This window comes from Microcebus murinus, chromosome 3 (genome assembly GCF_040939455.1).
Source record: "Microcebus murinus isolate Inina chromosome 3, M.murinus_Inina_mat1.0, whole genome shotgun sequence".
Lineage (NCBI taxonomy): Eukaryota > Metazoa > Chordata > Mammalia > Primates > Cheirogaleidae > Microcebus > Microcebus murinus.
In genome coordinates this window covers 4,779,006-4,795,656 of record NC_134106.1, presented here as the reverse complement: position 1 = coordinate 4,795,656, position 16,651 = coordinate 4,779,006, and the positions used below count along the sequence as shown (strand labels likewise).

General features: G+C 46.0%; 1 protein-coding gene across 4 annotated transcripts in view; it reads right to left on the bottom strand.

Moving 5' to 3' along the window:
- Positions 1–16,651, bottom strand: part of RNF144A (ring finger protein 144A) — a 110,090-nt gene that overhangs the window by 80,458 nt on the left and 12,981 nt on the right. For 2 of the 4 annotated variants that reach the window (XM_076000527.1, XM_076000528.1), the window contains one exon: positions 7,149–7,347. The exons of 1 other annotated variant lie outside the window; for it this stretch is intronic. The gene's annotated coding sequence lies outside the window, so the exon portion shown is untranslated. Of the gene's footprint in view, positions 1–7,148; positions 7,348–15,011; position 16,651 lie in introns of those variants that run through there. One more of the 4 variants, XM_020288672.2, reaches the window with a different exon arrangement.

The following is a 16,651-nucleotide window of genomic DNA, read 5'->3' as shown; positions in this document are numbered from 1 at the left end:
TAGCATCCTCTTAACAGTGATGTTCCTAAACTGTGCAAAATTATTCATCTGACTTGAGTATGTGTGGCCTCCCCTCGCTTGGGCAGTTACTGCTTGGGTTTAAGAACTTTTTTTGAGCCACACAAAGCACTAGCTGATAGCCCTTAAGGGGACTCCTGCAAAAGGCCGGCATCCAGGAAAGACCCCACTCTCCTTCTACCACACCCATGATCACCTGATCCTGTAGGCAGGGTCTTCTTGCAGTCCTAAATCACTTCCATTCTGAACCCAGATGTTTTCCAAGCTTTCCTAACCCTCCCTGCTTTCCTGGTGCTGAGAGTGGCCTCCTAAGAGTCCTTCCAAAGCTTCTGCTCTGCAGAAGGATGATGTGAGATTTGGGAGCTGGGCATCACGGGCTCATCCCCCTCCGCCGATGACAAGTGCACTGAGCAAGCCTCCCCCAGTCTTGGCTTTCTCAACTGCACAAGGTGGCACACTGTGACTCACAGGGGCACTGTGGGAACTGATAAAGAAACAGCGTAAGCGGAAGTCCATTTAGGAACGTCAAAGTGATACAGGAGCGACAGCCGTTAGCAGCAACTGTGAGTTATCTCGGGTTTCCCTAGACCTCTGGAACAGGGCCCAAACTTGCATGGCTCCAAGAGCCTGAGAACAGAACCACCCTCCCCTAAGGCTGCCCCTTCTCCCTGCTGTGTTGGAAGACATCCCTTACCCAGATCCAGAACGCCCAAAGTGCCATAGCCCTCTGTCATAATCGGAATATTCCCCCCTCAGAGAATGAAACGTGTATGCCCACCTGAACACGCAGCCCTCCTTGCAGCTGTGAGCAGTGCAGCTCCCTGGCAGCGTGTCTGCATCTTCTGGGGCTGCAGGGCCTAGCAGGGCTGCACCAGGCCTCCACCTCAGGGCCTGGGATGGGGCTGCAGGTGATCATTTCATCTGCTTCTAGTCCTCAGCTCATAACTAGTGTTTGAGTGCTGATATCTTCATGTTGCTTACACCTCATGAAAAGCTTCCCCAGCCTCCAAGACAAGTGATTCTCACTAAGAACATGCCATTCCACTGCACAAGGAAGAAATCCGGGCTCCCAGAGTAAGTGGTTTCCCCTGATCACCTGGGCAGGAAGGGGCAGCAACGCTCTTGCACCATCTATGGCTCCCAATGTCCACCTTGTCCCACTTACCCCATAGAGCCTCTTGTCCCCTCTGGGTGGCATGAAGCTGACACTTTCTTCTTTTTTTTTTTTTTTTTTGTGCCCTGAATACATCCTAAAATCATTTTTAAAAACTACACAGGCTCTTTACACATTCCTCAGTTGCCATCAAAACATTTTCTAAGAACTTCAAATAGCTGAAAAAGATGTAACTTCTAACATACTGCTCTCTAAAAAACAAGTCAGCAACCGTCGAAAAAGATTTAGTTTCTGGCATATCTCTTAATTTTTAAAGTATGTAGGAAATTTTTTTTCCTCTGGCAGAAATTTTATAACATTCCTTTAACTCTCCGAAACTATATTACCATTCAGATTCTCCTAACCTACTTTTGATTCTTTGTCTATATTTTATCGTTAGAAGTATTTTATTGATTTTTAAAATTAAGGAAAGTATTAATTTATTAATTTTTGAAAAAGCTTGTCACCCTAAGATTCTGTGTATTAAATCTAATTGTAATTATTATATTATACAACTGATAAGAACAGCATAAATATGTTAAATTTATGTATACTTATTAGGTCTAAAAATAAAACTTTATTAAATATAGAATGATGTGGAGTTTTTTTCTACTGAAGTTTGTGTGTTCACAGATAAATACTGCTTATATTTATAATAATACCCAATTTTGTTCCCATTTTTTCATTTTTATAGCTGTAATAACTTGAGTGCCTTGTTCACACATATACATAGATAGGTTCAGACAATGTATTGTAAAAATGAAACTCAAGTCTTTGAACTTTTTTACATATGCCAAAAATCACAGGGTAAAAAAATAAAAACTAACTTCAGTGATCAGCTGACAGCTCAATCAGCACATTTTCCCACACGAGAAAACCTCTGGGAACCAGATCTGCACAAGGATATAAAACCAGGACATTAGTCACTCAGGACCTCATTTCTGGGAAATACATCAAAAGGCTGTGCAAAGACTTTATAAATAACTTAATTGTACTCATTACTTTTTCTCTTAAAAAGGCACCTTGTTGAAGCCAATGTACTTAGCAAAAGCTTGAAAAAAAACTTTATACATGATTTTATTATAACAAATGCTTTAATTGCATGTTTGTCAATATTATTTGCATCTTTAGCTCATTCCAATATCCAAAGAGATAAAGGAAGGTTCTCACCGTCAAACCAATCAGCCAGTCAGACCTACATTCTATCAGAAAAGGTGTCGGCGTAATTTTAAATGTAAATAAATATTTTTGTATTTATTATATATATGTTCGCATATACATTTATCTGTGTCATGTTTATTTATAGTTTATATATTTAGAGACAGGGAAACACTTTTAAAACATTGAGAAATAGACTATGGAACACAACTCATAAAATAGGTTATTAAACTCAGCAAGGTGAGGAGTAAAGTGAGAGTGAGGTATTGAATTATGTTATTATCCATTTTATGACAGATTGTAAGGGCAAGACACTAATGGTTTTCTCATTAATATCTGATAAAGCACTGTTAAGTGGAGCTGAAATTAGAAGCTATTTATGATGCTAGAAGCATGGGAGGAGGGAGGCACGATAATTCTTTGGTAAATGTGTACCACATGTGCCTCTGAAGCTCTATCGTTACGCTTTTGGGAGCCACCAAAACTCTATTTTTAAAATCAGGAAAAAAAAAATCGCATTAATGTTTGCTAAGCCCCACGAGCCACTTTTCCTACTGCATCTTCTCGCCACCTGCAGTCTTGTCCCTCGAAGCCCCGCAGCGCCCACCCAGGATGCCCGTCCAGAACCCTTTGTTCCGAGTCCTTTCTCTCCCCACCCCACGTGTTGTCAGGGCTGTCCCCTGTCCCCAGGGCGGCTCACCCTACCTCCTCAGCCCCCACGGCCCCCCAGTCCCGTGTGTGGGGCCCCGTCTCGCCCCTGTCCTCTCCCCGCAGCAGGCTCACCGTGCCTTGGTTGTGGGAGTTCTTCTAGTCCTCAGCATCCATCGCTCACTGCCTTGGTTTTACTCTGGCCTGTGCTCAAGTTTCCAGAACCAGAGTCCACATCCTCAGCTTGTTAACGTCACTCAAAGAAAACCGTGTTTTTACAGACGGAAGCCTGTGTCTCCCCATCTACCCTCAGGGCCCGAGGCATGCCACCTTGCATATAATGGATGCTGATTCATGTCTGCTCCGCCTTTCTGGAGAAACCCATACATCAGAGGGAACAGGTACCGGCTGCTCCTTTACCTGGAGTCATCCCTCCCCCTGCAATCCGGCCCCTGTCCACCCCAGGCAGGCTTTGGAGAAGGCAGACCCAGCAGCAGACTGCCGCAGCCTACGGCACAGCCCACGTATGGAAATGGACCACAGCACTCCAAAAACAAAAAACAAAAAACTATAACTGACTGAGCTAAACACGGAAAATGTGGTCGCTGTGATCGATTTTAACAGAGCCACCAGCCGCCACATCTCAGAACAGCTTCTCTAACGGTTTCCATTTCTAAAAATACTGTCTCAATTCTCCACGTCAGCAACTCTGAACCCACGAGGAACTAGAGCAGGGTACTCACATTTTCGTTTCTAGTTTGTGTTTCAAGATGACCTTTGCCCTGAAGGCCCGCGAGCCAAAGGTTTCTTTCTTTTCAAAAAAAAGCCAATGATATTCTCTCCACTTGGGAAACAAAACAAAAGAAAACAAAACAGAACAAAAACCTGTGTTTCAGATTTAGCTACTTCAATCACAGAAGGGTGAACTAAGGGTGGTGGTCATAGTCCACGAAAACCATCTCGCTCTATAAATCCTAAACATTTAAAAATATTACTCTAAAATCCTAAACATTTAAAAATGTCTTTGCTTGTCCTGGAATGTCATTTTCTGATATTTTGCCCTCTTTTGTCCTCTTTGCCATGAATGTTTTGTGAATATGACGCCGCTCCACAGTTCTGGAATTTGTCTGAGGCAGATTCCCAGACAGAGTGTCCCGGGAGGGGCTGGGGGCCACGCAGGGAAGGATGTAAAATCCCACTTGGCCTTGACGTGCGTTTCCGCCAGCGCTTTAATGCTTTCCCGCACACTCGAGGGGCTCTACGTATCTCAACCAATAAGTGCACCGCAAGGAAAGCTGCAATACTCCTAAAATCTCTAAGTTAAAGTTAATCAGAATGCACGTATTTTCCAAGGAATCAAAAAGGGAGTGGGAGGGCAGCTTCAATCAATGTCAACTTCCACATGGCCATGACTAGGCCACGGGGACCCAGCCAGGACAAGTACCTGTGACCCGTGAGCAGCACAGTCCCCGTGTCACCAACAGGACATCGGGTAACGCTGCATGTGGAGCCGGTGGCCAGCAAGCTTTCTCCAGCTGGCCCTTCTACAGTCAGACCATGACAATGCAAGGCCGGGTCACAGAGGAGCCAGGGCTTGCGGAGGAGGAGGGCTGGAACTCAGGGGTCCCCCAAACGCCCCGAATTCCCAGTTCCTCGCACCACCCCAGACCACCCGGGACTGCTCCAGCCCTTTTTCCAGCACTCCGGCCCCACCGTGCAAACGACCCCTTCCTGCATCTCCTGTCCCGCATCGCCCCTCATTCCCTCTCCTCACTTTCCCGTGTCACCCCCTGTGCAAGTGAGCGCGATCATCCTTCTCCTGCACACACGCCAATGGTGGCCGCTCCCGCCCTCCGGCCCTCTCTGCTTGGCCAAGCAATCAAAGGTCATTCAGTTCTTGACAGGCCGCCCCGTGCACCAACCCCCCAGCTCGGCTGTCTGGGAAGCGGGTGGGAAGCAGGCGGCCGCCCTTCCCAGAGTGACGCTTTCAGTGCGTGGCCACAGCTGCCGGTGGGCTCCCGCTGCCCGCAGGCGGCCACTCTGCACCCCCTCCAAGAGGCCTCTCTGCTGCCTCCTTGTCTCTGCGAATCCCCCGCAATCTCCTCAGCTGCTGACTGTGCCCCATTTCACAGAGGAAAGACAAACAATCGGAAGAGAGCTGCAGAGCCCCCCCCTCCAAGCGCCACTCCCCATCTGTCATCGGGCCCACACCCCCGGGAACTATCTGTGCGCCTCCTAAAGCCAGGACGGACCTCCCTGTCCACAGTCCCCTCTCTCTCCTACTCGAGAAATGCCTTCAGCAACCATCTGTCCTGCAGCACCAATGAACAGTCCTCCGTCCACACTGGGTCACTCCCATCTACCTATGAACTTGCTGCTAAAGCATCCCCACGACACACGGTCCTCCTGCCCCTCTTCGCCCCACCAGACACCACCCCGTATCCTGCTCCTTCCTGCAGCAAAGCTTCTCAGAACAGCTGTGGACAGTCTGTCTCCAACCCCTCCCCTGCACCTTCCCAAGCTGTGTGTGCCACCACAGCCAGAAGACCAGGGCCTGCCCGGGACCCAGGCCTGGAGCCCTGGGCCAGCCCTGCACTCCCTCCTTTCTGACATGATCCCACGCCTGGCTCCCCTTGCCCCTCTGGTGGCTCCCTCTCACTAGCCTGTCCTCTTCTCCTGTCCCCCATGACGCTGGAGGGCCCAGGTCCAACCCCTAAAACTCCTCCTCTCTCACGGGGATCTCATCTGAGCCTATTCCGTCAATGCCAGCCACAGACCACAGGCTCCCGTGACCCCTCCAGGGCAGACGGCCCTCAGAAACCACCAGCCTGGGCTCAACTGCCCACTCGGCGTCTCCATCAGGGCGTCTCATAATCTTAAATTCCACATGTTCAAACCGAACTTCTAATCTCTCTTCGGGCCCAAACCTTCCCCAGCTGCAGCCGCCCCCACCTCAGTTGCTGACAACACCATCTAGTGACTCAAACGAAAGTCCCTGGCATCAGTACACACAGACTGCTCCCTGTTCTCACAGTGCACGTGCACTCTGCCAGGACATCTGCAGGGCTCCCTCTTCTAACTACACCCAGAACGCGGCCACCACTCCACTGCCACCAGCAGAGCATGGCACCATGGTCTCCCATCTGGGTTACGAGGACGGGCTTCTCTCTGAGATGTCCCCTGGACTCTACCCTCATCCTCCACTCTACAGCATGTTCCCCATGCAGGGGCTGGAGGGACCCTATTAAAATGGAATGCAGACCCTGTCTCTCCTCCGCTTAAACCCTGCACTGATTTCTCATCATGAGCCCAGAATCCCCCACCAGCCTGCAGTGCCAGCCACAGCCAGGCCCTGTCACCTCCGCCGGCCCACCCCAGCTCACCCCTCCCGCTGCCTCCCTGCCAGCCACCACGGCTGTAGGCTTCCTCCAAAGTGCCATGCTCTGGCCGAGGGCCCCGTGCCACCTGTCCCTTCCCACTACGATGCTCCTGCATGGATGCTAAATGGCTAGTTCCTGCAACACCTTCAGGTCCACGTACAAATGTCACCTTTCCAATGAGACCTCCCAGGACACTCCACTGGAGCCCGAAACCTGTCCTACCCACTAAACTCAGCCCACCTGTTCTTTTCTCCACAACACTGGTGCCTTTCAGGTAGCAGGTAATAATTGCTTCTTCGCACTGTCAACCGTGTGCTGCCCGTCCCTCCGTGCCTGTCTGCACCCCACCATCCACACGCGCCCCCACTAGCACAGCATCCTGGGAGAGTGGGCAGTGGCACGGCTGCGTCCCCTGTGTGTCCTGCGCTAGAGCAAGTCCCAGCACGACACAGGGGCTCGGTCCCTATGTTCTCCATGAACTAAGAAATCAGGGAGCATCTAGGTGTATCACTCTGACCTTCTAAAACTTGATACTCGAGAGACTGTGATAAGCAGTAAATAAGGAATCGTGCAAATCTCTGTAAAGCACAAACTACTGCAATAGTTTAGCAGAATGTGCTGAGGACCATCTTTAAAATTCATTCAGGGGAAACCACTAGGCAACTGCCTACAAGGCGTGGCTTAAGAGGTGTAGGAAAATCCATTGAGGCAGGCCGGACAGTGGTCTGAGAGTCCACTAAGAAGAGACACATTAAGGTTTGCAAGCCTTCATTTTCCAAATTCAAAGTTACCTCTGAGCAGTCAGAGGGCAGGAGAAGAACTACGTTCCGGCCAAGTCTGGCATCCGTCCCGTGGCGCTTACGTGCGCCTAGCTGGCTCCTCCCTCATGTCCCGCGGCGAAGGAAGGAGGGGGAGAAGGTCGCTGGCACCAGGGCTTCCTGCAGAGCTGGGGCACCTGGAGGCATGTCAGGTGAGCAGGGTGCCGGCTACCTGGGGAGGAGAGAAGGGCAGGGCGCTGAGAGGGCAGAGTGGAGGGAGCAGGGCACGAAGCCCGGCTCTCCAGCCTCACCCCAGCACCGGCCTTGGGCCTGGAGGGAAGACCATTGGCAGAATTACTAGAAATCTCACCCGATCAAACACCTGCAAAGCATAACAGTTCAGGGGAGAAGGGACTGAGGTTTACTAAGCAAAATATTCACCAAGAACTTAACAGATAAATGCATCAACACAAGACAATTCTGGGATGACAAACTGTCCCTGGATCTCCTATTCTGTCCCCTCCTGTCCCAATCACTGCCACTCGGCTTTGCCCAGTGGGACTCCCACAGGGAGAGGTCTACAGAAACGCCTGGTCCCCGGGGCAACCAGGAAAATAAGAACTCAAAAATGTATAATAAACAAAAATGGAAATAAAATGGTATAATGAAGCTATCTATTAGGCAAAACGGAAGAACAGAGAGACACAAAAGACACAAGACCCATAGAATACAAATAGTAAAGTGGCAGAGATAAAATCAGCTTTATAAGCGATCACATTAAACGGTTCAGACACTCCAAAGGGCAGAAATTGGAAGAATGAATGACAGCTAGATGCTGTTACAAGAGACGCACTTTAGAAAAGCAACAAAAAGAATAAAATATTTAGAAATAAATTTAACAAAAGATATACTACATTTGTACATTGAAGACTACCAAATCATCATTGAAAGAAATTAAAGAAGATCCAAAATAAATAGAAAGACATCTGTATTTACAGATTGGAAAACGATATTGTTAAGATAGCAATACTTTCCAAATTGATTAATAGATTAATTGAGTAAAAGATTCTATGCCATCTCTATTAAAATCTCAGCTGCCTTTCTTACAAAAATTAACAATCTCATCCTACAATTCACAAAAAAATCCAAAAGACCCCGAATAGCCAAAAGAACCTGGAAAAGAAAAATAAAGTTGGAAGACCTAGATTTCTTAATGTTAAAATGTACTATAAACTACACTAATCAAGATAGTGTAATGCTGGCATAAGGAAGAAAATACAGATTAATGGATCAAAATAGACAGTCCAAAAATAAACCAAAAATACATTCGTGTTTAACTGATTTTTGACAATAGTATCATGACATTTCAGTGAGTAAATGGTGGTTTTTTTCAACAAATGGTGCTATAAAACTGAATCTAGACACAGACCTTAAACCCTGCACAAGAATTAATTCCAAAGGAATCGCAGATTTAAATGTAAGGGCTACACTTATAAAACTCTTATAACTTATTAAAAAAAACATGAGAGTAAATCCTTGTGATCTTAGAATGAGGCAATGGTTTCTTAAATGTGGCAACAAAATCACAAACAATAAAATTAAAAAAAATAAACAAACTGGAATCCATCAAAATGAAAATACTTTATGTCAGAAACCACCATCCAGAAGTAAAAAAAAGTCCAGGCCTGGTGGCTCATGCCTGTCATCCTAGGACTCTGGGAGGCCAGGGAGGGAGCATCATTTGAGCTCAGGAGTTAGAGATCAGCCTGAGAGAGACCCCATATCTACTAAAAAAATAGAAAGAAATTAGCTGGACAACTAAAAAAAAAAAAAAAAAAAAAAAAAAATATATATATATATATATATATATATATATATATATATAAAATTAGCCAGGCATGGTGGCGCATGCCTGTAGTCCCAGCTACTCGGGAGGCTGAGGCAGGAGGATCGCTTGAGCCCGGGAGTTTGAGGTTGCTGTGAGCTGGGCTGACACCACGGCACTCTAGCCCGGGCAAGAGAGTGAGACTCTGTCTCAAAAAAAAAAAAAAAAAGAAGAAGTAAAAAGACAACCCACATAACTGGAGGATATATTTGCAAATCATATATCTGATGAGGACCTTGTATTCAGAATATATAAAGAATACTTGATAATGAAAAGACAACCCAAATAAAAAAAACAGGCAAAGGGTTTGAACAGATATTTCTACAAAGAAGATATACAAAGGGCCAATGAGCACATGAAAAGATGCCTTCCATGTTTACTCAATTGATACAAATCGAAACCACAATGAAATACCACTTCACACCCACTAGGACGGCTAGCATCAAAAGACAGGTAATACAATCACAGGCAAGAATGTGAAGCAGTGTGAACCCTTACACACTGCTGGTGGGAATGCCAAGTGGCCCAGCGGCCTTAGGAAATGGCTTGGCAGTTCTTCCGAGTGTTGAACATAGAGTTGCCACATGACCCACCAATTCCACACCTTGGTACATACCCCAAAGAAATGAAAACCCATCTCCACGCAAAAACCTACACGTGAGAGTTCACAGCGTTATTCATAATATCCTAAAGTAGAAACAACCCCTATTTCCATCAGCTGGAAAATGTGCAACACACACTGTGGGATGGCCACACAATGGAGGTGGCCCTAAGAAGGCCCGTGGTACCAATCATGCTACCAGGTGGGTGAGTCCTGGACACAGTGCACTGAGTGAAGGGAGCCAGACACTGAAGGTCACAGATCATGCAAAACCGCATGCAAGGTCCAGAATAGGCAACTCTACAGCGGCAGAGAGTAAATCACTGTTTGCAGAGACTCGGAGTATGTAAGCAGTGGGTGCTCATGGGTGCAGAGACTTAGTGCTGAAAATGGTCAGGAATGGAAGAGTGGTGATGGCTGCAGAACTCACCAATATGCTAACAACCACTGAACGGCACACTTAAAACTGGCGATTTTTATGCTGTGTGAATTATATTTCAATGAAACTATTATTTAAAAAGGAAGAAAGAAATTTATCAATTGGAAAAAAAAATTTAAAAGACTAAGGCAAGATTATACCAGGATTTCCCAAATATTCTCTTTTCTCAAGTATAGATTTTGCTCATCAGGACCACAACATCAATATCTTAACTCTATTTATTTTCAGGCATTTCTGGCCAGGGAGGCAAAGAACAAAATCTACTGCACCTTTCTCTTTCCCCCTCTGCCTCTGCTGGGCCATCCCAGGCTCTTCAAGGCAGAGCATCAGAGAGCAGCAGACACGAGACAAACCCTGGTGGACAGACCCACATTTCTCTTAAGGATATGTTCTCCTTAATGCTCCTTTACTGAAATAGCAAGCCTTGCCCATGTGCAGCCTGAATATGGGAATTTTCTTGCAACACCAGTGACCGGGCTGCTCAGGGCTGTAGTCTTCATTGCTAACGTCTCCCCTAGCGGAGAGCTGTAACCGGACCTCCAAACGTCACCTGCCCTGACAGAGAGTGGGCCTCTTGCCTACAGAAAGCTGGTCCTCCTTGGTCCTGAGCAGCATCAAGATACACATTGCAGGAAATGGCATCCGCTCTGTTGCAAATCTATCTTCTGCCTTTGCTTGACAATAAATTCCAATCCTTCAAACAGAAGATAATAAGTCTCCTTTACTGCACGTTGCTGCCATTTTCCCCAGGTAAGAAGAGCCCATAAATAGAATTAAAATCTCCCGCAGGAAGAAAAGCTCTCTGCTCAGCTGGAGCACTGGCAGTAGGCACCTTTTCGAGCTGCATTATAAAAAGCTTTATAAAGGAGAGCCTGGCTGCTGAGCTCTCTGCCCAGGAGGTGTGCTGGGATATCCCTGTGTGGTTTGCAGGCTGTTGGCAGGTTGCAAAGCCCCTGTCCCCACCCAGACAGCAGCCCACTGGTACACAGCTACCTTGCACCTGCTCTGCCTCAGCACCAGCAAACGGGCACAGATGAAGCGCTGCAGCATTTCGGCTGGTTGTGTGTCCTCCCTCCAGCCACGCTGCACGCTTGCCCAGGCACTCCAGCTGCAATGCCACACAGGCTTCACGTGCTCAGTCCCAATGAACCTTGGTATTTTTAGTGCCTGCTTTTGCAGAACACCAGCAATGCATGTTTGCACAGGACACCTGTAGTAAATATTCATCCATTCCTCAAACTTTTCCTGCACCCCCACCACCCACCCTGACACCAGGACGGAGTGATAGACAGATGAAGAAGACACAGTCCCTGCTCTGCAGGACGTCACACTGTGTAGGGACCTTTAGGCCACACAGGGCCCTCACAGTAACTGAAGCAAACAGGACACACTCAGGCACAGGATGAGGGTTCCTGTTTCCTAAGAGTCTGCTCCTCTGGCAGCTTCAATACGTTTTAATTAATTCACTCTTTTATAGGATCATCTGAAAAAAATGACTCAACGTAAAGTTTGGAATAACTGAGAAAGCCAACCTGAACCAAAAATATATGTTAAAAAAATTATTTTACTTATTACTTGTACCAAGTGTATGTACATCAATATGGAAAAGGGTCGTGTTAGTGAGTTACATATAAGATCACTTCTTGTTAAGCTGGATGGAGTCACTAGGAGAAAAAAAAATAGACTTAGGGACAACCACTCGAAACTTTTAGAACTTTGTCATCTCAGCATATGTGTGTGTGTGTGTATATGTGTGGGTGTGCACGTATGCATACGTGTATGTGTAGTTACACATATATGTGCACACACATATGCATTACCAGTGTGCCGTCAGTTAGTGATAAGAGCTATAATAAAATAAAACCAGGGGAGGAAGGGGGTGCTGTTTTCCTGGCGTGGTCTTTCAGGCCTCTCTGAAGAGGCGCTATGTTGAGTGAGACCCGAATGCAGTGAGGAAGCAGGACCCGAGAGGACACGCAGAAGGAACACGCTCCACGAGGGGTGGTGGTGACTTGTCCTAAGGAAATCGGGGTGACAGTGGTGAGAAGCTAAAACCCAAGAGATTCTAAAGGTTGATCCAAAAGCCCAGGAAGGAAGGAAGGAGGAAGAGAGGGGAAAAAGTCAAAGATGCTTCCAGGTCCTTGTCCTGAGCGATCGTGTGAACAGAGCTGTCCGTGCCGGGGAGGTCTGCATGTGTGCAGAGCTATGCAGGGGACAGGCACCGGCTCGGGGTGGTCCGGGGACACCAGTGAGGAGCCGCCAGGATGGATGTGCAGCTGCCGTCAGGAGACCGAAAGAGCTCACCTGGGCACGGCTGTCCAAGGGAAGGAGAACAGACGAGGCCTGAGGATGGGCCGTGGGCCCTCTGGTACCTGGACACAGAGATTCAGACAGGGCAGGAGGAGCCCCGGGGGCGGGAGAGGGATACCCCAGGACACAGTGGTTTCCCCAAGCCAAGGGGACACGGCAGAACTGCTGGGCTGTGCCTGCCGGAGCCGCAAGGCAGAGGGTGTCACTCCAGCCACACCCAGCGGCTCGGGCCCAGGTGCGGATTGTAGGAAACTGGATGTAGCCAAAGGTGGATTTTTGCCAGGTGACTGTGAAACCAGAACAACATTCCAGAAAGAAGAGGAGTGAGGACACGGGACAGCAATGAACACAGCGAGGGAAGCAGGGTGGAGGTCCCAGTGGGGCGGAAGAGTTTTTAAAGGTCAGGTGCAAATGGAGGTCAGCTGCGATGACATAGGGTCACAGAAGGGGACACCACGTGATGTCCAGATTTCAGAATTACTGGGTATTACCACAGGAGTGGGGGGTTAATGGAAGATGGAGGAGGAGATCAGGGAACACAGAGAAGGATCCCAGTTGGGGAACGGCCTGACACGATGAAGTCGTAACAGGAGGCAGGACAGTGCATTAGCTGCCACAATGGCTGATGACAGTGGTGGCGGCTGGGGCGGGGGATGGGGTGCTTCTGGAGAAGACTCGGACAAAAAGGAAGCGGGATGGTGACAGGAGGAGCGACAGTCTAGGAGTGGCGATGAGAAGCAAGGATAGCACCCACCCCACCTTGACAAAGGTTTGTTTTAACTTGAGCAATGCCTGTGTGCCTCGCTGAGCGTGGCTGTGATAAGCACGGCACTGGCAAAAGCACGCACAAGGCCACCGCACAAAAGCTGCACGTTGCACAAGAGGAAGCGGTTTAAAATCTTTGCCCCAGTTAGATAGCTGGTTGGTGCAGCCCGAGCAAGTCCAGCTGCAAAGCACCTGTTCTCACCCTCGACTCCACAGGTGTCTTCCCTGTGGATATCTCAAAATGCTTCTAGGTAGTGTCTTAAAACAACTGGAGAAAGATGAGTCATTCACGAGACAGTGTTGGGACAAATGGCCACACAGGTGGGAAAAAACTAGGCTGGTCTCCTAACAATGCCTAAAAGTAAAACTATACCTTTACTAAAAAAAAAAAAAAATATATATACACACACACATACACACACACACACACACACACACGACTGAATTGTTTATAAATTGCTTATAACCCAAAAAGGAGGGCCTTTCAAAGCCGACTTCAAAAATACAGAAGTCATAAAGATATAACTATATAAAATTTATTCCTATTTGCAAAAAAATACCATAAGCAAAAAAAAAAAAAAAAACAAATGACAAAATCGGAAATAGTTTCGCTCATTACATGCAATGAAGAATTAATACCTCCAATTTACAAAGGAAAATTTGTAAGTCAGTAGAAAACACAGCAATAAAAAAGCAGGCAAAAAATGGAAACAGGTAGTTCACAGAAAGAGAAATACTAGTCACTGGCTGATAAACATTTGAAAAGATGCTGAATCCCACTCTTAATTAAAGACATGAAGTAAAAAGATACCATATCCTACCTATCAGATCAGCAAGGTTTAAAAACCTCGATACTGGTAAATAAAAACCCAATACTCTTGGATGCGGTGAAAGAAGAAATTTCATTTTTTCGTAGTACAACTGGTGGATGCCATTTTGGAAAAATGCCCGCACATAACCCTTGGAAACAGATCAAAAAATATAAAACACACATAACTCTGACCCACATAGGCTGCCCTCGGTACATACTCTAGAGATACATTGGCAAAATTATTTCATGTGTATATTAAAAAAAAAAAAAAAAACCTCACAAGCATTCTTTGCAAGTGCAAACAGTGGAAAGTGACATAAATGTCCACTGATAGAGGACAAGTTGAATAAATACTATTGCATCATCCATGCAAGTGAAGAATAAACTGAAACTGCATATGCTGGTATGAAAAGATGTATGAGATACATCAGCAAATAAAAAGGCACAGTACAAAACAATTTATATAACACGACTGCATTTGTCAACGTAAATTTAAGTCACACACAATTTTTCTAGAAGGATGCAAAAAAAAAAAAAGCTGTTGATAATCATTTTGGACTAGAGGGAATTTTATTCTTCGTTTCATTCCTTTTTGAACACTTTTTTACTCTGCATTCCTAACTTTAAATGTTTAGAGGCTAGAGATTTTCTATACGGTATACTTTACCCATGAGATGCTACCCATTGAGAGAAAATAATTATTTTTCTTTTGTCTCACAAAAGGATCATGTATACTAAGTAGAACACATTGCGAACTCCGAATTAAAATTCCAAGAAAAGGCCTAGGTTCTTCGCTTTGTAGCCCCCTGAAAGCAGATCCTGGGTGGAGGCTGCTCTGAAAACCACAAAGAAGTCGGAGTTAATGGAGGCTCTTCCTTCTCCTCCCTGTCTCTCTCCCTCCTTCCCGTAAAGAACAGACCTTCTAGACGCTGGGCCCACTGGCTATCACTGCAAAGCGCTGCTCAGGAAGAGGGACCCTCCCACTCACCTACAGTGCCTCAAGCACGCGCACACAAAAGGGGGCCAGAGGAAGCCCTCTGCTTCTCCCCACTCTGTGCATTTCCAAGCCTAGGGCTGTTTTTTACCTGCTGCCGAACTTGCAGGGGAGTATCTCAAAACGCAGTATATAGCTCTGTGCAGTTACGCTTACGCAGCGACTGCACGGGGAGGTTTTCACGTGTGCGGCTTGCTTGGCATGAATAGAGGTCTTGTCCAGCGTCCATAAAGCAGCCCTCTGTCTACACGCGTCGTATGCTAATGGTCTGTGCGCTGGAACACAGGGGTCCCAGTGGGGCTGCCCTGCGCTCACTCACTTCACATCTGTCTTCCCTGGGGGGGGGGGGGGAATAAAATGCACTCTGCAGCAGTGCAGACATTTGTCAAATTATACCTATCGAACAAGCTCACTGGCTCCCTGGCTATCAGTTAATTAAATGAGTTGTTTGGTTTTTTTTTTTAATTCTCTCGTTGTGATCTCTTGTTAGCATTCAGCTAATTCGGCCATCATTCCTGATTCTAAGAAATCTCTCATAAAAATGAAGCTGATTCTTAGGCTTAAAGTTGCTCACAAAGAACCACTTGATCTACCCAACCAGATACCAAATCAGGACAAAATAAGAAGCTTGTTATGGCACAGGCATTGCCACAGGAAAAAAAAAAATAGTTTATTTAGAACGGTGAGATGAAACACACACCCTCTTTAAAGAAATTAGAAAGCAAATCCTTTAACTATGTAACTTTGGCTAACAAGGGGAAGAAAGAAAAATCCAAATAGCAGTATGCAATATTCTCCACTTTAAAAATTTGTGTCAATGTGAATGGTCTAAATACACCAATTAAAAAACAAAAGATATTCAGAGTGAATAAAAAAGCAAAAACTCAGCTATATGTTGTGTTTCTGCAAGAAATCCACTTTAAATATGAAGATTCAGGTTAAAAGTAAAGGATAGAAAAAGATATACCACACTAACACTAATCAAAAGAAAGCTAGAGAAGCTATGTCAATTTCAGACAAAGCAGAGCTCAAAGCAAAAAACTCATCAGGCACAAAGAGGGACATTATAAAACGATAACAGAGTCAGTCGATCCTCCAAGTAGACAGATCAACCCTAAACATGCAGCACCCTACAAAAGAGCAGCAAAAATATATGAGGCAAAACTGATGGAACCTCAAGGAGAATGGACAAATCCACTACTAACAGCTGGAGCCTTTCACAGACCCTCCCAGAATGGACAAACCCAGCAGGCAGAAAATCAGTAAGAACACAGTTTAAATGAACAGCACTAACGGTCAACCTGATCTGAATATTCCATCCAACAGTAGCAGAATACAGAAGTCCTTTAGCTCAAATGGAACATTCTAGACCCCAAAACACAATGTAAATGTAAAACAAACAAACAAAAAAACAGAAGTCATACCAAGCAAACCCTCACAACACAATGCAATTAAACTAGAAAGCAGTGACAGAAAAATAGCTCGAAAAATCCCTAAAAATCTGGAGACTAAACAGCATACTTCCAGAAAAACTATGAGTCACTGGCATTTCACTATAAATTTAAAACAAAACGATACTCAAAACAGAAAATCAGAGCAAGGAGGAAATATGGCATTATTTCATTTAGGCTGTTCTAGGTTTATCAAAAAAAAAAAAAAAAAAAAACGAGAGAAAATCATTAGGTGGTCCTAATACTTCCCCTGTTTGTGGACCAGAAGGACAGTTTTCAA